The sequence below is a fragment of the Crinia signifera genome, chromosome 9 (genome assembly GCF_055691185.1).
Source record: "Crinia signifera chromosome 9, ASM5569118v1, whole genome shotgun sequence".
NCBI lineage: Eukaryota > Metazoa > Chordata > Amphibia > Anura > Myobatrachidae > Crinia > Crinia signifera.
Window position 1 is genome coordinate 141,579,106 of NC_139225.1, and position 26,549 is coordinate 141,605,654.

The window sequence follows — 26,549 nt, forward strand, 5'->3', positions numbered from 1 at the left end:
ACAGCCGAGGAGGAAATGTCACTGTCTTCTGTATACCCCAAAGTTAGGCAGCCTTCCTCTGTACAATACATAGCTACCAACCCTGTACAGTAGAGGAGGATATGTCATTGTCTTCTGTAGACCTCAGAGTAACAGGCAGCCTTCCTCTGTACAATACATAGCTACCAACCCTGTACAGCCGAGGAGGATATGTCATCGTCTTCTGTATACCTCAGAGTAACAGGCAGCCTTCATCTGTACAATGCATAGCTACCAACCCTACTTTATAGAGCAAATGGTTCTATGCTCCATAGCATAAACCAAAAGGCAAACCCTCTTCTGTATGAGACGCGGAAGATGTGATGTACATGACACAATTGTACAGTGCTTCATATAACCAACTGTATTACTAGCGTTGCTTATCTAGCTTATTCTACACATAATAAATGTATCCAATCACATTGCTGTGTAATACATTTCTTTATTATATTTAAGGATTGCTATAGATAAGATCACATGGCCTATTTCTCACACCTGACCTACGGCAGATGTCACTGAGGCGGGTGTCATCACGTCACACCTGTACCAACTGTGTACGAGTTATGAGGTTATATAACATGGAGTAAATTATGACGATTATGCACAATGTTTGTGTCTTTGGTCAGTTTTCAGCAATTTTGCAACTCAGTGATTTATTCAGGGGAAACCTGAATGAAAAAGTGGCCAAAAAATGATCCTTAACCAAAATCGATAATCGGAAAAATATCCATGTTTTCCCATTGTATCCCCAGATTTACTAAAGCAGTAGTTCTCAGACATGGTATTCAGGACCCGACACAGTTCACGTTTTCCAGGTTACATGACAGGTGCATTCATTACTGACTGACGCATTTTAAAAGAGCCACTGGTGGAGCTAATTATTTCACTTGATTCTTGCAAAACATGCACCATGTGGGGTCCTGAGGACCGAGTTTGAGAGCTGTGTATTAAAGGTCCATCCAAACAATGAGTTTGGTTGAATGATAATGCAGACTAATATATATATATATATATATATATATATATATATATATATATATATATATATATAACAATTCCAGGGGGTGGGAGGCACTGAAATAAGACACTCAGCCGATGGGTAAAACAATGCTGTGTATTGCGCAATACACAGCATTGTTTTACCCATCGGCTGAGTGTCTTATTTGAGTGCCTCCCACCCCCTGGAATTGTTGTATGCAGCTACCGGGAAGGCACCTTGCTTTTGCTTTATTTGGAGAGTGCCGGCATATTGTGGACTTCTATATATATATATATAGTAGAAGAAATGATGGGGCACTCACCGGATTTTGCTTGCAGAAGCAATTTTTTAATCACATACCGATTATAACACCATTGTGTGACAGTGGGTACAGGTCAACGTTTCGGTCCTTCCATGGATCTTCTTCAAGACCCCCTTTGCTGCCTCCTCTGCATGCAACTACACATCTATTCCTATGGTCCTTAAATACCCAAATCCAGTGTCACATGGCCACTCCCCTTAGATGCAGGAAGTCATCCAGGGGCGGGCTGGGCCGGGGGGCAGAGTGCCATATGCCCCCCGGGCCGCTTACCCACCCACTGGCTGCGGGCCGCGCTGGATCAGCTCCTCCAGCCCTCCTGCGCTGGCCGCGGCTTCCAGAACACGGCCGCGGCTACAGGAAAATGGCCGCCGGCCTCCTGCACTGAGGACGTAGTCAGTGCAGGAGGCCGGCGGCCATTTTCCTGTAGCTGCGGCCGTGTTCTGGAAGCCGCGGCCAGCGCAGGAGGGCTGGAGGAGCTGATCCAGCATGGCCCGCAGCCAGTGGGTGGGTAAGTGCTCCCCCCTCCCCGCAGCATATGTGCCTCTGGCACTCTGTGGGGGCATATGTGCCTCTGGCACTCTGTGGGGGCATATGTGCCTCTGGCACTCTGTGGGGGCATATGTGCCTCTGGCACTCTGTGGGGGCATATGTGCCTCTGGCACTCTGTGGGGGCATATGTGCCTCTGGCACTCTGTGGGCATATCTGGCACTGTGGAGGAATATGTGTATTTGGCACTGTGGCGGAATATCTGGCACTGTGGCGGCATATGTGTCTGGCACTGTGGGGGCATATCTGGCACTGTGGGGGCATATGTGTATTTGGCACTGTGGCGGAATATCTGGCACTGTGGATGCATATCTGGCACTGTGGGGGCATATCTGGCACTGTGGGGGCATATCTGGCACTGTGGGGGCATATGTGTATTTGGCACTGTGGCAGAATATCTGGCACTGTGGGGGCATATCTGGCACTGTGGACATCACATTGTGTGGTGTAATGGGCATCATGGTATGGGGCGTAATGGGCATTACGGTGTGGAGAGCATTGGGTAATTGCCATCACAGTATGGGGTGTAATGGGCATCAAGGTGTGCGGCATAATGTGTAATTAGCATCACAGTGTGCGGTGTATTGAGTAATTAGCATTGCAGTTTGGGGCGTAATGTGTAACTGGCATCATGGTGTTCAGCATAATGTGTAATTGGCATTACGGCATGTGGCTTTATGTGTAATGGGTATTACAAGGTTCGCTAAAATGTGCAATCTGCAGGTAGACAATACAATCATGGTACAGGCCACGTCCCCTTATGATAGGCCACGCCCCTAATTTTATGCCCCACGCCCCAGCATTAATGAAGCGCACGGCCGATAATACTATGCAGGTATGCAGGAGTTGGTGGATATATTCTGTGCTTTTGTGTGTATGATTACAGTGTCTTAATGGCTGTTAGCATATAGCATAAATATTGATTATGTTGAACTGCAATAAGTAAGCTTTTATTATGAAATTGGATGACTTTTGAATAATCTAAGGGTGGCCATGTGACACTGGATTTGGGTATTTAAGGACCATAGGAATAGATGGGTAGTTGCATGCAGAGGAGGCAGCAAAGGGGGTCTTGAAGAAGGTCCAAGGAAGGACCGAAACGTTGACCTGTACCCACTGTCACACAATGGTGTTATAATCGGTATGTGATTAAAAAATTGCTTCTGCAAGCAAAATCCGGTGAGTGCCCCATCATTTCTTCTACTTTGTATACTGAAGATACCTGGACTGCAGGGACTCTTTTTGGGCTGGCACCCTGGTTTATGTCCCATATTTTGGAGAGTGCTGTCCATACGGACTGGATTATATATATATATATATATATATATATATATATATATATATATATATATTTTTTTTTTTTTTTATAACCCTTAAATAAATGTATGACAAAGCTTTACTTGCAAGATACGTTAATTACAGGTATTTGCAAATGCAGACTAACACAGAAAAAATGAAATTGATTAGCTAACACTTAAACAATAATTCTAAATGAAATCAAAATCGAAACCTATCAAGGACAGTGATCAGCCATTAAACCTCCTTCATAGTTACCTCCAGCCCCCTGCTTGCCTGTTCTTCCTCAACTGCCTCCCTCTTCCTTCTCTAACTCTGATATTTAAAACTTAATCACATTAATTAATTACTCATAAGCATTGAGTCTTATTGGCAAGCTCTGCTTTCAATCATGATGCCATAATTGACCCAACACCCAACTTCCTTGTTACTAGGGAAATATTCAGTGGCCTTGGGGTCTACGCATGTGTGGCCCTGTTCCCATATTATTGAAAAGTTTGTGGAGACTAGCTGGCTGTCCTTGCTCTCTGTACTGTCAACATTGCATTCTTACACTTATAAAATCAAAAACAATTTTCTATAAGAAATCACTTTTCCAACACTGTTCTAAATCTCCAGCCATTTTATAATGTTTTTATGCAAGTCATTGTTGACAAAATGGTTGCTGCTTCTAACAAACACATGCTGCTTAGCGCAAAGGGTAGGCCTCATACGCCATGGCGAGTACCTTGTGCAACAAGCTAACGCCATCTGCAGCAATAATAACAGTATTTAAGACAACAGAGTATAATAAAAGCATAGAATTATTGATGCGTTATTTCTGTTTTAACAGTTCCATCCTCTCCGATAAAAGTTCATATATTTCGCAATACGCATCATTAGTCTCTCTCTTAATACATCGGTAAACCTTCCTGAGGCATTTCCCTAATATACAGAGAAATCAATAATATTATCTTGGCAAAAAACAGTAAACTTCTCAAAACATATATAACGTTGACTTGGTTATTGGGGTTCAACCAAAAAAAGCAACTGTAGGGAATCACATCACTTATGCCTGTTTAGTAAACTAATTTTTAACCCAAATAATTTTATCCAACTTTCCTTTTAACGTCACCATCAGTTTAGTATTCGTGATGCTTGTACCATATTTTAATTATGTTCACAACTCCAATCAAATGTTAAAATCTGGGAATAATGTAAATAAATGTTTATTTTAATATACCATATGTTACTTTCAAATGTTCATGTTCATTGTATTAATTAGTAAAGTACCTCTAAAAATGTACAATAGATCTTCTTTGTAACCATTTAGAAACCATAAGTTTGTTAATATACTATAATCCTTGTGGTAATGTCCATGGCTTACGAGACAGTATGTTTGAGAAAACATCGCAAGAAACAATTCAATAAGTACCCTTTTTATCTAGATCTTCAAGTAGCTCATCCCACTCTGTCACATGATAACTACATGTTTTGTTGTACTCCAAAATATCTCCTGTTATTACACTCTTTACCAATTTAGTGTATTTAATGTTCTCTACAACAGCATTATTCTCTAATCATGTTCAGTTATTCAATTTTGTTAATACATGTCATACTTTCCTGAATATACTTTGGATACTTTGTTAATTTTATACCTGGGGAGTCAGTAACCTCATAAGATTTACTTACCCAACATTACCGGAGTGATACCGTAGATGCAATATACCCAACAATCAGTTTACCTTTTTGTTCTTTCTATCAGCTCATGATGAGCGTCTAAAGAAGAAATGTCAGTTTGTATATAGATATTATGTTTGCACCATTGTTACCATCCTTAGAATGGCTCTTGCTTACTGATACCTCACTAGATGTATTTTAGGTACTTATGTAATATCTGGGCTCCCGTCTTTCGTATGAGACCGCGTCCCCTCGCGGGGCTCGCTGCGCTTGCCATGCTTCGGGCACGGTGGCTCACTGCGCTCGCCACACTATATAAAATCAACTCCATGCGTAGTTGGATAGTAGGGGTATGAAAAAATGGGGTGCATTTAACATGGGAGCCCAGATAATACATAAGTACCATATTTTATCAACGGTTCTGGTGTGGGAGTTCTAAGTTACTGTTATGTTATTACTCATATATTTATTTTCAACCTTCTAATTAGTTTAATATATTGGCTATCAGTATTTTTTTACCATCCTCTGATGCATACGGAAACCTGTGAGCATCAGTAGTATGATGTATATGTGTACCTGTTATGATTATTACTATACTTGTGAGATTAAATTTAAAAGCAGAAGTAGAATACACCACCATGACTCTAGCAATATCTCTTTGATAACTATACACACTGTCCTTGCCAGCAACCAATCCCTATGAAAAGATGAAAACTTACAAAATAAAAAATGACTTCTCCAGTTAGTGAGTGTACGTGAAACTTGGTCACTCATTGGAACCCATCTTTTAAACCTTGTCCACAACCCGCAGGGACACCACTAAGTGTATCCCCCCAATTCCATGGACCTCTTCTTACCCACAACCCACAGGAACACCACTAAGGATGCCCCCCGTTTCCGTGGACCTTGTCTTGGTCTGTGTGGGGGCCCTGGACAGGCCCATCATAAAATACATTTATTAAGTTAAAATCAAAGTCACAATATTTATCTGCATCAGTATTTTTTTCCTTCAACTGATATCACCACCGTGTCGGAAACCTTCTTGCAGTGAGACGCATTAATTCAATTGGTTTGTTTAGCAGGGACGGGTCTTGCCTTTGATCTACGAGACATTTAATTGTAAGAAATTTCTCACCATTGCATAGTCTCCAGGCTGGACTTCATAACAACGTCCCATAGGCTTGCTTGCTTTTCTGATAAAGTCTTTAGATGCTGTGAATTAGAGTGACAAGTCTGCTACTGGATGCTGAATAGGGTTTGATGGTCTCCCCAAAAAATGTTATTATATATATATATATATATATATATATATATAAAATCAATTAAAGTAATGATCTTATAAGAGGACAGGTTCAGTGGCTTCTGAGGAGTAGTGTGAATGTTATACAAAACCGAAGGCAAAACCTCAAGTCAACTCATGGTAATTTCCACACCCACCCTAAATAATGTGTTCTCAATGTGCATTTTTTTAACATGTATAATTTTGACTAAAACCTTTTAGTGTGTGTTGAGTGGAACCAAATTTTCATAACCATATATTGACTTATTCCTTAGAATACCTTTCCTGTCAAATGTGTACCTCTATGATTTTTTTAATAACACATGGGACAACATATCTAAACACAAATTTCTCAATAAATGTCTTTGCTGTAAAGGATGCTGTACATGGGACAGCTGGGATGTTCTTTCTGATCAAGATAACGTATCAGATACCATTTAATTATAATGACAATTTTGTACTTTATGCATGTGAATTCAATAAATTTATTTTTAACCTTAGGAACGGACCTTGGTAGGGCGGATGTAAGATGGTTCTATAGGAATAATTTTCCTGAGTTCATTCTCCTGCAGATGCTTTTGGGCCTTTTCTGCATAAGATGAAATCAAAATACATGCCCTCTTTCTCCTTACATGGGTCATCCCATGGGCAGCTTCTGTATATTCCAGGAGGAGGGATTTTGGGAGCTACTGGTCTGTCACCACCATCTTTACCATAGGCGAATCTAGAATTATGGTATTGGGTGGTCCCAGATCTAGACATAACAGCAGGGGGACCTTTGCGCGGCGTAGCCGTGCGGCAAAAAGGGGTGTGACCTCATGGGAAGGAGGCATGGCATCACAAAAAGGGGTGTGGTATTACACTTTAGACCATACACAGTAATACCCATTACACATTTTAGCAAACTCCGTAATACCCATTACACATAAAGCCACACGCCGTAATGCCAATTACACATAAGGCCACACACCATAATGCCCATTACACATTGTGCCACACATCATGATGCCCATTACATACTATATAACAAACCGTAATGCCCATTACATATTTGCCACATAAGTACTGCTTACCTACATGCTCATTGCTAGGGGGTTCTTGCTTGATGGCACCATAGTACCCATTTCACATGATGCCGCACACCATAGTACCCATTACACATGATGCCGCACACCATAGTACCCATTACACATGATGCCACGCACCATAGTACCCATTACACATGATGCTGCACACATATTGTTCCTTACACATGATGCTGCACACATAATACCGCTTACACATGATGCTGCACACCGTAATGCCCCTTACACATTAAGCCACACATTATGCGTAATGCCCCCACATACCGCCACTTGTAGCGTCCCTTAAGCAATGCCCCCAAAAGTGCCACTTACTGTACATTTTTATATGAGCCTTCGCTGCTGCTTCAGGGAGAGATGGAGAGCGGTGCAGCTGCTTCTATGGGGAGAGGAGCAGAGCGCAGAGCACGCTCCCACTCCCCTCCTGGTGTCCCCCCTAGCCGAGTGGACATTTGAAATATTGTGCGCGCTGTTGTTGTGCGTGACGTCGGGGAAGCACGTCGGGTGCCGGCACCACATGATTAAAGGGGGGGCGGGCTGAGGTGAAAGGGGGGAGAGGAATTGGAGCGGAAGCTGCAGGGGTGACAGTCATTGACAGCTGGGCAGAGAACAGGGGGCTGCCCGGCTGTATTCAGAGCACTGCAGGTCACGGCTGTTTGAAATAATACCCCTTTCACAACAGAAAATGCAGGGATTTACCCGGGAATATGGTCTCAGGATCATGCAGGGACATTCCCAGGCTGACCCCTTATACACCAGCCTAGTCCCTGCATTTTCTGGTGTGAGGAGGAGAGACAACCACTCCCCTCTCCCTACTCCCTTTTAACCAACCAGCTATATCTGCAGAACCAACTGACCCATTTACATGAGACCAGTATCATATTGAATAACTTTTGATTTGGCTTTGAATGATTTTGGTCCTGTGAAACTGCGCTGTTTGGTTCCAGAGAAATCTGCCCTTAAAGAACATACAGTCATGAAATTACATTTAAGAAATGAAAAAAAAAAACGGTTTAACCTCAATATCCCTGGAACCAATTAACCCATATGGATCCAGCCTGGTATCAGATTAAAGGCCCAGTGATTTGGGTTTGACTGAGATCAACCTCGAGCTTCAGGGAACTGGCAGCCGTTGAACTGGGTGGGCGTCGGAATTAGCGGGTCCCATGTTATCCTATAGGGAAAACGTTCCAGCTTTGCCTGGCAGTATCTCAGGTTCCCAGGGGGCTAGAGACACGGGGCTGGGCTCGTTGGAAAGCCCCATCCCTCAGCTACAAAATGGGTTGTCCTGTGCACCCCCGGACCACCCCCTAGATTCGCCTATGACTGTGACCATTTAACACTCATTAGGTGGTGGTGGTGGTGTAATCCAATAGGAGGAAGCCTAATCTTGCTACTGTATGTTCTTCATTTAGATACACGTTTGTACAGTGCATATTTCGGATACACAGTTGTTTGCTTTTTCTCTATCAATTAGAGAATCCTAAGTCCTGGGAATCGGGGACTCGCCCTCAGTGGTTCAAATAGCTGGATGCCTACACGCTGCTGGCCGCTGACTGGTAAAGCATAAACGGTCCTGCATATTGGTAGAAGAGATGTCGGAGAATATTGTTTGAGTGGTGCTGTACCTGCTGGAGGCAAGCAGCCCATGTAACATTTAAAACACCTCCCTGGTTACTTGAGTGTGCTGAGTGTTTGCGGACCCACCAGCTCAAAGAGAAGATTGGAGCACAGGTGTTATGACAATTGTTGTGATCGCCCAGTGGGAATTGCGGTGGAGGCTGGCCTCCTGAAAATTGGGGAACCACTCCTAGCTGTTTGAATATTGGGGTACAACATCGATACTGTCCATCTGAGCTTGCTTACAGTACATTTAGTGGCAACCATATTAGAGGCACAGATGCAACTCCAGTACATGTCCCTCTTTCTTGGTAACAGAGCCAGGATGTATTCGAATCTGTTACCTGTAAAGGTGTGTGGCTGGAGAGACAAAACAGGCACTTAGTGGATACCTACGGGCAGTGAATGGCTGAGGTCGTAGGATAGTTATCATCGTCGTCCAGAGGGAACCGTGACAGGTATCTGCTTTTGGATACAGGGGAACTGCTTTGAAAGACCTGGCCCCACAAGTGTTTTGTAAAACCTCCAGGTGATCTTGATGAACTGACACCCAGTGGGCACATTTAATATCTCTGTATAATTATTCCACTTTGAAGATAATAAGACAACCAGCCAGAAGCAAACAAAGGGACTTATAATGGTTAATTATCTTTGGCTAGTTGGTAATTGCCGGTAGCTATAGTAGATCTGTAACTTTAACCCCCGGCATTGCTCAGAACAATAGAGCCTGAAGTGGAATGGAGACTGTGTAAATAGACCAAGGACTCTGGTAAAACGTTTTGGGAGTGAGGACTGGTTTACGTCCTTATCCTGTCCACATATTGTTAACCCATACGGTAATAGAGTTTTGATAGGGGGGACTAGTTCCCATCTTTTTGGGGTGAAAAGAGGTATGACGCTTACTTGAACTCTCCCGGCCTGGTTGCTAACCACATATTGTGGGTTCCTGTTTGACCCCATTTATTTTTTTTATTTACAATTGTTTCCCTACTAACATAGAGGAATCCTATTTTGTTTAATCCCAAAAGATTGTTTTTCCCATTTTCATTTTTCAAATTTTTTTATTTTTTTTCGCAATGGGCTAAATTGCCAGTTAGGGTATCTAAATTTTTTGGATCCCCTGCTTGTGTTTTTTTTTTTTGGTATTATTTGTTTAGTGTGACACAATACTCACTATTCACTTTGGAGAGTCACAAGATTCACTTGATAGTTATTTTTATTTAATTTTTTTAACACTTTAGGTTCAGCTACACATTGTCATCTAGTAGAATATTATTAATAACTATTTTGGAAACCTGCTAGTATTGACCTTATAAATTGATTAATACACCAAATTAGGGTAGTCAAGCAAATTTGGGACACTAATTGAATTAAGAGAAGAGGGGGGGAAGGGGGAAACCCTTTCACAAACTTATATATCTTTTTTTTTGTTTCTTTTTTTCTTCATTTGTGTATGGATACATTTCTCAATAAATCCCAATCCTCACAGCCACAGAGGTCATCAAATAGGAATATGGTAAAACCTAATAAGAACCTGGCGAAGCAGGGCATTAACCCAACTTCTCCTAATGTAACCCCATCTAAGATGGCTGCTGACCAGTCCATGGATGGACCTAATCCTTTTAATACTGAGATGGTAAATGTGATTCTTAATGCTATTATGCCAAAGATGGAGGAGAAATTTGAAACTCTTATGCCCAGGATCGATGAAAAATTACAGACTTTCTTACCTAAAATAGAAGAAAAATTTGATACCAAACCAACTAATACCAAAACTTAACATAAGGTTGGATAAATTACAGACCTCTATTGATAAAGCATTAGACCGGCTTTCTGACCATACCAATAGATTGGAAGCAGTGGAACAGAGGGTTAGTGACATGGAAGATAATTTATATGTGTTACAATCATCCTGTACATCCTGTAGTACCTCATATCAGGTTCCAGCGGAAAAAAGTAGATGATTCGGAAAACCGTCATAGACCGAATAACCTCTGCTTTATAGGTATTCCAGAACTGGTAAAAGGCCAAGCTTTAGTCGACTACATAACTAAAAGACTGGTAGTAGCTCTTAATATACAGGATGAAATGGAAACCCCAGTCATGGAAAGGGTTCACAGAATGGGACCAGAGAGGGAGGGACCAGATGCGAGGCCCCGCCCAGTCATAGCAAAGTGTCTGAACTACCGTGACAAAGAGAGATTTGCATTAATGTATCCAGCAAAGTTAAAGATCACGGAAAATGGGCGTACCTCTGTGTTTGATAAAGTGGAAGATGCACGTAAACATATTTTACCAGAAGAGGGGCCAGGTAGGGTACATGACCGAAAACATACTTTATCACAAGGTACCCCAAGCAATGTCTTCAACACACACACACAAGCTTTTTTGTTTTTGCTCTAATGTTTGTTTGGATTATGGATATTGTTTTACAGAATTTCACCTTGGTAGATATAAGGGAATGTATACGCTTAATTGAAGTTGTGATTAGGAATATTATAAATTTACTTTGTTTGATAAATACGCTAATATGTATTTTGACTAATGTGCCTGTATCCAGGGTAACCCTTGGAAACTGGCTATGCTTGATTTTGGAATGGAAAAAATGTGAAAATGTATTGAAGCAGACTTATTGGTTATGGAAATGTACATGTTATGTATTACATGGCACGGTGGGTCCAGAGATGTATCATTTGGATTTGGTGGAGGAGAATGCCCATGCTTGCTGGGACAGGGGCAGGGTCCTTGATGGGGATTATTGGTTTAGGCTCTTTTTTCCTTTGACGGGTGTGGGATGACCCCCTCTGCGTTCAATAAAGGAGGTGGCATATCAGGCACACCATGCAAGATCAAATTAATATCATGGAATGTAGGGGGATTGAACACACCTGTTAAACGTGAGAAGGTTTCCACTTCTCTTAAAAAACATAAATCGGACATAGTATTCATTCAAGAGACGTATTGGAAACAAGGGGAGGGAAGTACTATGCAAGATATTTGGATTAATGAATGTGTATCTGCATGTCATCATTCAAAATCTCGAGGGGTAGCAATACTTTTTTCAAAACGATTGCCATATACCATTATGAATATGGTTGCTGACCCTGAAGGTAGATTTTTATTGCTTGACGTCCAGATTTATGATGTGAATTATACTTTACTTAATTTATACGCCCCTAATAATGACCAGAAGGGTTTCTTCCAGAAAATATCCCAGCTTTTATCTAGTAGACTCACTTATGATTTAATGATAGGTGGAGACTTTAATATAGTAGCTGATCCTTCACTGGATAAATCCTCTTCACCCTTAAGTTCGGTTAGGCGCCAATGGAATATCATCCCGGAGATGCTAATAGAACATGCGTTAGTGGACCCTTGGAGGATGTTTAACCCCACAGAAAGAACATATACTGTACATGCCCCTGGCAGCACATAAGTCACTATCTCGTATAGACTATATACTGCTTTCCACTTCTTTGCTTACTTATACGATTTTGACTAATATAGGGGATATAGTGATCTCGGATCACACTCCAGTATCGGTGACACTAGAAGCACCCTCGGGGGGAACACAGATCTTTCGTTGGCGCTTCCCGTCCTATCTCTATTACTCTGATCAATTTAAACAATATATAAAATCAAAGTAGGTAAACTATTTAGATGGTAATATAGAGCATTGGGACAACCCGGTGTTACTGTGGGAAACGTCTAAGGCAGTGATGCGAGGCCATGTTATATCTTATGTATCAAAAAGAAACAAAGAGATTAACACCCAATACACAGATTTACAAAAGGCAATGCAGACCGCCTTGGTAAACTACATCGCCAACCCTACAGAAAATGTTTATAAAATTTATTTGGAAACCCGACAAACGTTGGATAGTTTTCTGATGACTCAGGCGAGATTGAAACAAGATTATACACAACAGAAATACTTTTGCTGGGGTAATAAGACTGGAACACTACTGGCCAACATGACTAAGGGGCAGATTTATTAAGCTTGGAGAAGAGATAAACTGGAGATAAAGCGGAGAAAAGGTAAAAGGAGATAAAGCACCAGCCAATCAACCGCCAACTGTCTTTTTCAAACACAGCTGATTGGCTGGTGCTTTATCTCCTTTTACCTTTTCTCCGCTTTATCTCCAGTTTATCTCTTCTCCAAGCTTAATAAATCTGCCCCTCATCAGAGTTTTAAAAATAGACATCATATAGCTGCGGTTAAAGATGTCCATACTAATACAATGATAACAAAAACCTCAGATGTCTTGAATATTTTAAAATGCTACAACCAGAGATAATACCTGCACTTCTTAACCTTTATGAACATATGCAACACGATAACCCTGTCTTTTTAACAAAGCATTCACTTCACTTATTCCAAAACCGGACGAGGATGTAACACTCCCTTCTTCATACCTTCCAATAACATTATTAAATGTTGACTTTAAGATATTATCCAAAATACTAGCGGATAGACTCCAAACTCATTTAGCATCAATACTCACTAAACATCAGCTGGGGTTTACTAGGGGAAGACACTCGGTATATGGAATCCGTACAGCGTTAGCAGCGGTAATAGCAGCTAGTCATCAACCTAACACGTCAAATATGCTTCTTAGCTTGGATGCCACCAAAGCGTTTGACATGATCTCATGGAGGTAAATATCAACATATGATTAAATTCTTCTACACCTCGTCAACTACGGCCTTATTAATTAATGGAAATATAGAAGAACAAATAGTCTTAGCTAGAGGCACAAGACAGGGATGTCCATTATCCCCTTTACTTTTTAATTTGGCCCTTGATCCTATGCTTAGGGTATTACAGAATTGGTCAGTATTCCGAGGGATTAAATTGGGTAATGAGGAACTGAAACTATCTGCTTTTGCAGACGACGTTTTGTTATTTATATCATCCCCTAGACAATCTTCAAGACCATTATTAGCCCGTATTGAGGAATTTGGAAGTGCCTCAGGATTTGAAGTTAATTTTGAGAAATCAACAGCCCTCTATTTAAAACCAGGCTATATACGCCCGGCAGGGTATGCGGAATTACCCATTCGATGGGCTAAGAAAAAGATTACCTAGCTGGGGATCCAAATTCAAAAAGATATGGGCAAATTATATGATCTCAATATGAGTAAGATTATTAATTGTATGAAAAAGGACATAAACAGTTGGAAACATTTAAAATGATCATATTTAGGCCGAGCTAATCTAGTTAAAATGATCCTTTTCCCAAGACTTTTATATCCCCTTCAGTCACTTCCGATTTTATTAACAAAACGAGATACACTAGAAATCAATAAGATTATGCGTATGTTCCTATGGAGTGACAAAAAAGCGAGGTTCAGCTTGATAAAGCTGCAACAGACTAGAGAAAATGGGGGCATAAACCTTCCCAATATAGAGGAATATGGATATGCCTCCCACTTGAGATATCTTCGGGACTGGCTACATGGCAAGGACATGTATGCTGACACAACGGGGATAATCTAATAGTTTTCTTACATAGACATGACGGGGAACTACACCCCTTGATACAGAATAACCCACTACTTTCGACTACTCGCAGAGTTTGGCATTTGTTACGCCATAAACAACTATTGAATCAATATACCTCCCTCCATCTCCCCCTGGTGTCTAAACCCACAGCTTCAGCAAGGCATGGCCCAATACCCATTTACCTTGTGGAAAAGATTGGGGATTACTAAAGTAGGCCACTTAATGAATAAAACATCTAACAAACCACTAACGTTCACACAAGCGGTAGATAAGTTTCCATTCTTACAGTCCTTTCCATTAGCATTTTACCAAGCTCAGCACTATGTGGCTGGTCTCGATAGGGTGCTGGCTCCTAAGGACCATAGTAACTCATTGGATAAACTTCTGGCCCAAGAAAATCACCCCTCTAAGTCGATATCTGCCCACTACTTATTCTTGCATAATCCTTTACAACATGAACAGATATGTAATGGGATGGCGCAGTGGAGAGACCATATGCCTACATGACTATAAAACAAATATTGAAAGCTTTAGAAATTTCCATTAAATTGGTGCCAGCTGCTTCATACGTAGAACTCTTTCTTAATGTGGTGCACAGAACCTATTTGTCACCACATCGTCGGTATTTGATGGGATCACTCCCTAACCACTTATGTCTTCGATGTGGGACACAGGAGGCTGAGTTATATCACTGTATATGGAAATGTCCTGTGATAAGGAGATTTTGGGTCCAGGTATGGACATATACCATACATTTAGTTTCAGCCTTAAGCTTGACCGCAGAATGGGCAATATTTGGAATTATGACTGTAGGTACACGGATTACACAGGGAGTACGTAGACTTCAAATTATTATATCAGCAATAGCTAAGAAGTGCATCTTACAAAATTGGCTACAGCCTATAGCTCATCCTCCCTCTTTCTTAACAAATGACATCATATATTTAAGATGGAGTGGTTAGAAGCATCTCTGAGGAAAGTTATAGCAACTGGGAAATTTTTCAACACATGGGAAAGTTATAATAATACCTAACCCAATATTGTGAAAGATCAGGTTTGGAAAGGCTTCCGGAATACACCTTGGTACGAAGCACATATGAATGCACAAGATCCACCAATCTTTTTTGGGTGAGAGTAAATAATACTAATAGTGTGGAGCATAATTTGGAATTGTGAAATAATGGGGATATGTATTGGAAATGTATAACTGGACCCCCCATACATGATATTTTATTTTGGATGTGTACATGGATTTTCCAAGATATGTAAAAAGAAACGGTAATGATTCTTTTCTTTTTCGAAATGTGCTTCAATAATAATAAAGAAATATATAAAAAAAATGCAGGACGTCACGTCCCGTCCCCAAATGGCATCAGTGTGTCAACCACTGACAGTCTGATGCCTACATAGCAGGATGAGTTGGAGCAGGCACATCCATACTTTCATCACTCTGGGGGTATACACAACATTCCCGGAGATGCTGGGCTGCACATGGACACTCTCCTTAAGTGACAGGAGCGGGACGCTGCATGATGATGTCACAGTGCAGCACCCAGCTCTCAGTCACTGAGGAGGAGCCGGCATTTTGGTGTCACCTATCTGAGGTGTTTGCACCCCCTGCCTTTATTCTTATTGTCAACCTTATATACCAGACCTCAGAATACTACTCCGTCCATATCCAGGGTTCCTTTGATGGGTAATAATTAGTGATGGGCAACAATTTAATTTTTTAATCGCCTGATAGGCACATAAGTGCCGCTTACCTAAAATCTCGTTACCAGGGGTTCCATGCTCATTGCCAGGGAGGATTTCTTGCTTGGTGCCAAGGAGGATTTCATGCTTGGTGCCAAGGGGGATTGCATGCTTGGTGCCATAGTGGGTTTCCTGCTTGTTGCCAGGGGTTTCATGCTCATTGCCAGTGGTAGGTTTACTTGCTCATTGCCAGGGGGGTTTATGTGCACCATGCCAGGTGAAGTTTATTTGCTTGTTGCCAGGGGTTGCAGGGCCACAGCTCTCCCGGAATCCACACTTCTGGGTGGCGCTGGGCACTCTGCATTTAAAAGGAGCACCTCTACCATCTGTCTACTTCAGATACGGTCATTTTTGGAGGGGTGCAGGGTCTCTGTCTGCATGGGGACAGAGACCCTGCACCCCTACAGCCAGTGCCGGATTAAGCCTTCGGGGGGCCCGGGGCACGTTAGACAGGGGGGCCCCCTTGCACTCCTCATTACTGGCCGCACGGGAGAATATTACACTGTCAAAACATAGAATAAAGGCAGTATAAACTTGGTCAATGGGTAACTGCAGGGGGGGGGGGGATTAATAATATATAATATACTATGGCCAAGAGACTTCCGGTTCCGGCAGCGTGGAGTGAGCAGCAGCTTCACATCGCTCCGTCTGCCGTCATCTCTCCTCACACCCGCACCCTGAATTCCTCACGAAGGAGCCGCTCAAGATCACCCAGAGGGTCCATGGCTACTATGGAGCAACATAAAACTGCTCCGGAGGCTTCCAATTCGGCGCAGAAACACCCGCCTCAGACGCCGCACATCCCCCAGCCGCAGAGACAGGAAAAAAGGCGCGGTGATCACGCTGCAGCCCAGAACCCTGACAACGCTAAGGGGACACCACTTGCCAAGAAACAGATTGGAGACCAAGGAATAGAGTGGATAGCGCCCTCAAACCTCTCAGGTACAGCAGCGATCCCTTATCCTGATTTAATTGAGGCAATACAACACGCAATGGCCCCGCTTTTACAAAAAGCCGTCACAGACATCACTGACCAGCTCAGGTCTCTCACCACACGCACTGCAGCTGCGGAGCAAGCGATCAGTAATAATACTGACGACATTACTGTCTTACAGAAAGAAGTTAAGCTTTTACATATGGAGAATAAACGCTTATCTGAGTCAGTGGAGAATATTGAGAACAGGGCCAGACGCTGCAATCTGAGGATAACGGGTCTCCCTGAGATGCTGAGAGGTGCTCAGTTAGAATTCTTTGTCAGACACACCCTACCTGAGCTATTGAAAGTGGAGGAGGCTTGTAAGGACTTAGTCATAGAACGAGTCCACAGAATGGGAATGCCGCAAACACATCAAAACCCAAAACCAAGAGTGGTTATTTTTAAAGTACTTAATTACTTGCATAGACAGGTCCTATGGGCTGCCTCCCGCAAAATTAACCCAATCACCTGGGAAACTCATACACTGCGCCTATATCAGGACTTCTCCCTTGATCTCTCTAAAAAGAGGAAAGCTTTTACTCCAGTTTGCTCGGAACTGGTGAAGAATAACATTAAATTCCATATGATGTTCCCAGCTCGATTAAGAGTCTTCACTTCGTCAGGACAAAAAGACTTTTTAAGCCCTCAGGAAGCCTCAACGTCATTGAAACAGATCATAAGAGACCAGATACCTGATGACATCTCTGATCCAAGATCACTTACCTGACTTTCTTGAGACTCTGCTTAGAATTTCTTCAACCCCACAGGTTTTAGTCCCTCCTTCAGTGGGAAGCTAAGTATATACCTCTCTCATTTGAAATCCCAAATGAGACAGATGGGGAGAGATGGGTAGATGGATGCTTGGCTTTCTAACACAAATTTAGATCCTAGCTGAAGCTTTAAGCTTCAAATAATTTTCTAACGGAAGTCAGTTTAAATTTTACTAAGAATGCTGCAAAGTTTATTTTTTCTTACATCTTTTAGGTATAGTTTATTAGTAATTAGAAATGTTGTCTATTTTGTCTATATGCTGTCTTTTTTCCCTTATGTTTCCTCCCATCCTCTTCCTCATACTAAGGTCGTCTATAAATATATACTGTTTATTAATAATCTGATATGGCAGTTGTCTTAGGATCACTAAACATTAGGGGTATACACACACCTGCTAAAAGGAGAAAACTTTTTACCTACCTGAATAAACAAGGTATTGATTTAATCTGCCTTCAGGAAACGCATCTAATCCCTTCTGAACATAAAAAACTTGCTATGCTGAAATGGGAACTTCTCGGTTCAGCACATTTAAATTCCAAGTCCTGTGGAGTTGCAATACTTGCAAAAAAGCAACTGAAAATTAAGGTTCTTGAAGCTGATGCGGATCCTCAAGGCAGATATATCATCCTTAACATGGAAATAATGGATAAAAATATTACCGTTTGTAATCTTTATGCCCCCACACAGTACAAGAAATCCTTTTTCACACATATAATTGCTAAACTATATAAATATGATCCCAAAACCCTCTTTATATGTGGAGATCTGAATCTTTTGTCTTTGGTAACCCTAGACCGTACTCCTCCTCCTAGAAAACCCATCACACTGCCTAAAATAGGAGTTCCATATCTCTGTAAATGCTTTAACCTAGTGGACTCATGGAGGGTCCTTAACCCTATAGACATGGATTTTACGTGCTTGTCCTTGACACATGCCACATGGTCCAGGATAGACTATATTTTACTCCCAGAGCCCTTACTTCCTAACTTAGAAAAAGCTGTTATCCTACCCCCCACTTTATCCGATCACAGCCTAATATCTGTTAATTTAATTCTACAATCCAAAGAAAAAACATCTCCGAACTGGAGATTTCCATCTCACCTTTCCCAGTCTCAAGGCATGACTGATGTACTAAATCAGACATGGTCTAATTATATATCTGATAACAAAGAATATGCCTCAGATAAACCCAGTATCTTTTGGCAGGCTGGGAAGGCAGTAATTAGAGGAGAAGTCCTCGCCCATGTCTCGAGACTTCGGAAACAACAAAACCAAAAGTACAAAGACCTACAGTCTACATTGACCAACCATTTTCATAACTATAAGATATCCCCCACATCTGAAAATAAAATCCGGTACTTGTTTCCTAGCACGGCCACAATCGGGAGTAATCGTGTACCTTAACTTAAGGTACACGATTACCCCCGATGGACCCGATTTCCTTTGAAATCAGGTCCATTTGGCCGGCTAGGATAAAATATCGGGGGCATCGCGTCGGTCGGGACCGTTAACAATGGTCCCGACGCGACCGACGCGATGCCCGCGATTTCCCCATAGGCTTCAATGTTAAAAAATATTTTAACATTGAAATCGTGTCGGGAAAGGTAAAATATCGGGGGCATCGCGTCGGTCGGGACCATTAACAATGGCCACGACGCGATGCCCCCGATTTTTCCATCGGGTTCAATGTTAAAATATTTTTTGACATTGAAATAGTGAAAAAATGTAAAAAATGTGAAATGGGCCAATATGACCCATTTCACATTATAGATGTCCCCGTCGTCACCCCACTATAGACGCCAACCCGAAGCGTGGCGAGCGCAGCGAGCCCGCGAGGGGCGGCGGTGCGCGTCCTCCGACCTTTTCATTCCCCTACTATCCACGTCGGCGTGGAGTTGAGAATAGAATAGTGTGGCGAGCGCAGCGAGCCACCGAGCCCGAAGCGTGGCGAGCGCAGCGAGCCCCGCGAGGGGGCGCGGATACCTTCACAGTTATACGCGTCCCCTCGCGGGCTTCACAGGTGTCCGTGGCGACGCGGACACCTGTGAAGTCCGCGAAGGGACGCGTTTACCTGTGAAGGTATCCGCGTGCGCTCGCCACGCTTCGGGCTCGGTGGCTCGCTGCGCTCGCCACACTATTCTATTCTCAACTCCACGCCGACGTGGATAGTAGGGGAATGAAAAGGTCGGAGGACGCGCACCGCCGCCCCTCGCGGGCTCGCTGCGCTCGCCACGCTTCGGGTTGGCGTCTATCGTGGGGTGCGGTGTACGCCGTTACATTTGGGGGGGTTGGGAATATTTTTACATTGAATTCAATGTAAAATCGGGTCCCAGGGACCCGATTTACATTTCATAAAAAAAAAAAAATCGGGTCCAAAATCGGTCGGTCGCGTCGATCGCATCGCATGCGACCAAATCGCATGCGATGCGATCGACCCGATTTTTCCGACACGACCACCCCGATGTAAATCGGTGTGGCCGTGCTAGGAAACAAGTACCTAAAATCCATTATCAAAACTCGAAACGACAACTGGAAGATTATTTGCAATTTCATGGAGACAAATATCTCTTTAACATTAATTCCAAATTTTACAAATTTGGGAACAAAGTGGGAAAACTCCTGACTAAGCTATTGCAGGGGTCCAGAACACAAGTTACCATTCAACCCTTGTTGAAGATAGACGGTACCCTTACGACCTCTAATAAGCAAATAGCCCAAATTTTTAGAGATTACTATTTAAAACTATATACCCCGCCGGGGGTGGCTCCAGATGAGCGAATGGATGCAAACCCAAATAATACTCTCCCTGACCCTACCCAACGAAATGCCTACTGGAATATGCTCCAAACACCCCAAATACCCCAACATTGTAGTGACTCCCTTAAAGCCCCTATATCTGTTGAAGAAGTACTTTGGGCAATAGGTAAATTGAAGTTGGCAAAGGCACCGGGTCCAGACGGATTCACGAACGAATTTTATAAAAAAATGTCACAACAAATTGCTGAACCCCTGACCCTATGTTTTAATGAAATTATAGACAAAGGAATACTCCCAGATCACTTTTCAGATGCGACGATCAAAGTAATCCCAAAATCAGGACGACCCCTAAATTTAACTGGTTCTTACAGACCAATATCCTTGCTCAACGTGGATTATAAAATATTTACTAAAATAATAGCAGAAAGGTTAAAACCCATTTTGCCTCTGATTATACATGAAAATCAAACAGGATTTATAACTGGACGACATTCAGTTGTTAATGTAAGAAGAGTCTTAGCGGCAATACAACACTCCCTGGATCATCCATCGGCCTCCTCGGCGTCCAGCCTGATTATCACGCTGGACGCCGAGAAGGCTTTTGATATGGTTCTTTGGCCCCATCTTTTTGAAACTTTGAAAAAATTTGGATTCCCCCCTCTTTTTATAAGAATAATACAAACATTATATAAATCCCCTTCTTCAAATATTTCCTGTAATGGCATACTCTCTGAACCCTTCTTGCTCGCCAGAGGCACGAGGCAGGGCTGTCCTTTATCTCCCCTCCTCTTTGCCTTGGCCATAGAGCCACTGGCCATTGCCGTACGAACATCTCCATTGATCACAGGAATAAATATTGGTAATCAAGAATTAAAAATTGCCCTTTTCGCCGATGATACATTAATCTTTCTTACAAACCCGTCTAAATCCCTCCCTGCTCTATTGCATCTTATTCGTTCATTTGGAGCTATCTCCGGTTACAAGGTCAACCTAAATAAATCAGAGATCCTCCCAATAGGTCAGAAGTGTGCAGATATAATTAAAACCTTAGACACCCCATTTGCAATAAATCTCTCCCATTTTAAATATCTCGGTGTACAAATCCCAGCTAACCTTGCCAAATTGTATCCTTTAAATTATCCCCCAATCATTTCCCAAATTACAACAAAACTGGAAGCCTGGAAAGACTTACCTCTCTCACTATTAGGCAGACTGGCGGTAATCCAAGCCATAATCTTTCCGAAAATATTTTATAGCATGCAAATGCTTCCCCTTGCTCTATCCTCATCGGATATTGCTAGATTAGACTCGTTATTTTCCAAATTTATATGGCAGAATAAGAGGCCGAGAATTGCCAAACAAAAAATTAAAACCTTAAAAAATCAGGGAGGATTTGGGTATCCTGATCTGAAAGCTTATTCTGACTCAGTTTTTTTTAGATATATATCCGACTGGATAATGGCGTCCTCTAAATATACAGATTATGACTTGGATTGTCAGATATTCTTGCCGTACTCCCCCAGTGCTCTGATGCATACTGATATAACGAAAATACCCCAACCACTAAGATCACATATATTGCTCCATGATGCGCATGTGGCTTGGACAAGCATGAATAAGAAGCTGCATAGAAACCCCCACATTACCCACTATGTCCCGCTTTGGGGAAACCCCTCATTTATCCCTTCCCTTCAGAATACGGGATATAAAAATTGGATGGAGAAAGGATTAGACACATCATCTAAAATGTTTGACCCAGGAGGAAATCTTTACACATTCCAAAGCTTAGCTATTAAATATGACCTGCCAAATACCCAACTGTTCATGTACTTGCAGGCTAGACACTTCCTATTATCCCATAAAATCCCCAGAATACCAGCTCCTAAGAAAGGCGCCATATTACAGATAACAAACATTGACACATTGTTAGCATTTATCGCAGAGAGGCCATATAAGGTTAAATACTTATACTCCCTGCTGATGACTATAGAAATTCCCAAAGACCCACAATGGAGTAAACTTTGGTCCAAATGGAAAATGGATATCCCATCGATAACAGATGTTACTATTTTGTTAGATTCGTATAACGTGACTATGTCTTCTTTAAAATCTGTATACCTTCAGGAAGTATATGTTAGAACCTTACATCGAGCATATATAACTCCCCATAGACGCAAGTATATGGTCAGTGAGGAATCCGGAAACTGCATGAAATGTCGAAAGCAAGTAGCAGACTTTTCACATTGCATGTGGGACTGTTACAAGTTAAAACGTTTTTGGAATAAAACCTTGCAATTTATAAATGCTGTCTTCCACTCCACTTTTAAGCCAAATCTGGCTGCATATATGGGATTATCATTCCAAGCATGGGACCTTCATAACCTGGATAAACATGAGCTCTCGTTACTTGTAATGATTATAACTACAGCAAGAAAATGTATACTAGTCCATTGGACAAAAAAGACTGCGCCGACTTTATTGGAACTGAAGCAGAAACTCCTTCAACTAATGTCCTTTGAAAGAAGATATGCTCGGCTTGACCTTCTAAGAGGGGCAAAACTCTTTTTCCAGAAATGGTTGCCTTTTATAAATACATTGGACACTCAACAAAAGAACTTAATTCTTAAAGATATCTAGATATGTTTGGTAATCTATACATAATAACTACCATTTAACATGGGGAACACAATATTTCTTATGAAAATTTCTTATGGAAATGTCTTATACAATATGTCCTAGCAACAACTGTATGATTCAGATCTACGATACTGACCTAAAGTAAGAAAATCATAATCTGCATTCCCCCCCCCCCTCTCCCCCCCCCCCCCCTCCTTCTACTTTTCACCTTGTCTCCCCAGTCTTTTGTCTTTATGTTATATGTTTAGAATGTTAGATATAAGGAGTTGTACTAAATGAGGCAATTTGGAAAGAGACTCCATCCTGGACTCTTATAACTACGTTTATAGTAATATTTAATAGATAATGTGATGTTATATGACCACCTTATGAAAAAGAAAAAATAATATAATACTGGAAAATTGCATCTATCATAATGTCAAGATAACTGTTACAGAAAAGTAAGACTCTGACACTGGTTTGTATACCAATTTTGTTTAATTTCTTTTGTATGACAGAAAATTCCAATAAAAATTCATTTAAAAAAAAAAATATATATATACTATGGCCAAAAAGGGGGGGGGGCTCATTTGCATACGCCACACCCCCTTTTTGGGCGCAAGTGTCCCTATTCCACTTTTTTAAAAGTTGCTAAGTATACTATTTGGGCTGGATTGCTTTTATTATATATATTTTTTATATTATTTGCCTATAATTCCACTTAATCTTAATAAAATGTAATACTAATATTATTTATTTATTTTATTACCAGTTTATTACATGTTTTTCATAAACAATAATATATAACCGGAAATCGAGTACTTGTGAATCAGTAAGAATCCCACAAAGATTGGTGAAGGTATGACATCTTCCTCCTTTATAAGAATAATGAACCAAAATATCTCTTCTGTATATTTGAAAGCTTTTTTTTCCTATGGTAAAACAAAAATCAAGTTAATTCACCTCTTACAAAAATAATTTCTGCGATCTGTCCATCTGTTCCTCATCTATACAACTGTGTGTAAAATAGAAGTTATTGACATAATTATGTCTTTCCTTTTTGCATGTTGACTGCTTACCAATATGTTCAATTTTTTTAGATTTATATAATGCACCCCTGATGAAGTCTCGTAGGGAGACAAAACGCGTTGGGTACATGGTTTCATCTACTATTTGAGAAAATCCTCTGACAATGAACGACCATGAAATACTTGTGTTAATGTTTGTATTTTAATAAATGTTTTATATTTAAGAATATTGTCTATGGATATGTAAGATAAAGAAAGACAAAAATATATATTGTTAATTATTGGGCGCGCTATAACATTTTTGTGGTGGTATTTTGTGTTGTAAAAGCGTCACTAGTAGGAGGCTATAACTAGTAGGAGGCTATAACTAGTAGGAGGCTATAACTAGTAGGAGGCTATAAGACTCACTATTAGGAGGCTATAACTAGTAGGAGGCTATAACTAGTAGGAGGCTATAACTAGTAGGAGGCTATATGACTCACTAGTAGGAGGCTATAACTAGTAGGAGGCTATAAGATGATAACGTAACCAGCACTACTAATAATATCCACACAGCACATGTCCCATCATTGGTGGCAGCTGAGGAGGAAAACTTGCGTGCACCCCAAAATAGGGGGTATGGCCTATGATCGCAGTACTCCTATGCCCCATTTTCCCACTGTGGGGGCATGGCCACCACTCTTTGAGCTTTTGCCCATGCCCACAGCACCTCTGTCTTGCTGAATAGACACTGTGCACGGCATCTATTCACCTCTGCATGCACCAGGGGGACACCCAACCAACTGCCCCCCCCCCCTCCCTGGACCAGAGGCAGAACTACCATGGGTGCAGTGCACCGGGGCCCCTGAGGTCTATGGGGCCCAATGGTGCACCTGCCACCCACTATTTTTCCCAGTCACTCTCTGCCACCCCCTGCCTCTCCCTGTCACCCTCTGCCGTTTTGCATTGTGATCTTGGGGTGGAGCAGGGGGGCCCAAATTATATTTTTGCACCTGGTCTCACCAACCATAAGTTTTTGGGACAGTTAGGAGGTATGACACAGATGTTAGTGGGAGGTATTAGGGCATACTTGCCTACTTTTGAAAACTATTTTCAAGAAGATTATAGTTGGTAGTAGAATATTGCACAGCGTCCCATCAAGGGGGCGTGTCATGCTCCACCCAAAGGGCGTGTCTAGTTCCATATATGGGCGCATATGTGCTTCAGTGCTTGTTGCAAGATATTTCTAGATAACATTAGTAACTATATACTTTGGGAAATGTATCAAGTATTCATAATAACAGTGCTGCCTGCAATATCTGATTTTATATATCTCTGATTTCTCCCCCACCCCCCAAAATAAATAAATAAATAAAAGTAACAGCTGCATAAGGTGGGTTAGGAGAAATTAGGGAGATTTCGAGATTTTTCAGGTAGAGAGGGAGAGTGCTCCTATTTCGGGAAGTCTCCTGCAGAAGTCTCCTACAGGAGGGTAGGCAACTATGTGGTAAGGTTATACATAAACTGTCTCAGCTGCATGTTGCTTAGGATAATAGTTTGCTTATTCTTACCACACCTATTTCCCAGCTGCAACAGCCTGGTTTCTTTGAGGTCAAATCAGACAAGAGAGTTCATGTGGTGGGGAATGCAAGTAATGGGGATGTGTCCATACTGAGAGGTAACATAATCTGCTCAGTCAGGACATGTTATAAGAGGAGACTGGTTGTGATTGGTCGGCGGGAAGAGGACGCTGTTAGTTTCCTGTTTTCTACAGTTACAAACCACAGTTATACGTCCAGCACTTACTGTATGAAGGAAGGGAATTCATCCTGTCATCACAGCCTACAGACATCTCAGGTGAGAGGATTAGATAGATAGATAGATAGATAGATAGATAGATAGATAGATAGATAGATAGATAGATAGATAGATAGATAGATAGATAGAGTCACTGTTGGTCTGGGAAAAATTGCTTACTGTTTTTACTATAATGTCATTTTCAGTCCCTCACTTATAGTATGTATTGCTTATTACAGAGCTGGTGAGTTACTGTTGCAGGATACAAAGTCTTATATATATAAGGTAAGTAGTAAGAAGCGATGTATTAACTAGTAAGTGTGATGAAACAAGTGCACGATTACATCCACACTCCCAGCATAATTCCACCTGACAACAATGGAAAGTCAATTTTGAGTGCAAATAATCAGGTTACCGTTACCACTGTGAAGTAGACACCAGAAGCACGGGCATGCAGGGTCGTAACTACCGGTATGCCAGTGGTGCCTTGTCTACAGCTTCTATGCACTGTGGGCGCAGTACCACCAACAGCACCCGGCCTCATGACTCTGCCACCCGCCTGCCT

The 26,549-nt window shown here is 41.7% G+C and overlaps 1 long non-coding RNA gene across 1 annotated transcript in view; it reads left to right on the forward strand.

Annotated features, from left to right (window-relative positions):
• LOC146036154 (uncharacterized) overlaps positions 1-26,269 on the forward strand; it is an 81,529-nt gene extending 55,260 nt beyond the window's left edge. Inside the window, exon 3 of the long non-coding RNA XR_014460782.1 lies at positions 26,224-26,269. This is a non-coding gene — a long non-coding RNA (uncharacterized LOC146036154). The remainder of the gene's footprint in view (positions 1-26,223) is intronic.
• The last annotated feature ends 280 nt before the right edge of the window (positions 26,270-26,549 follow it).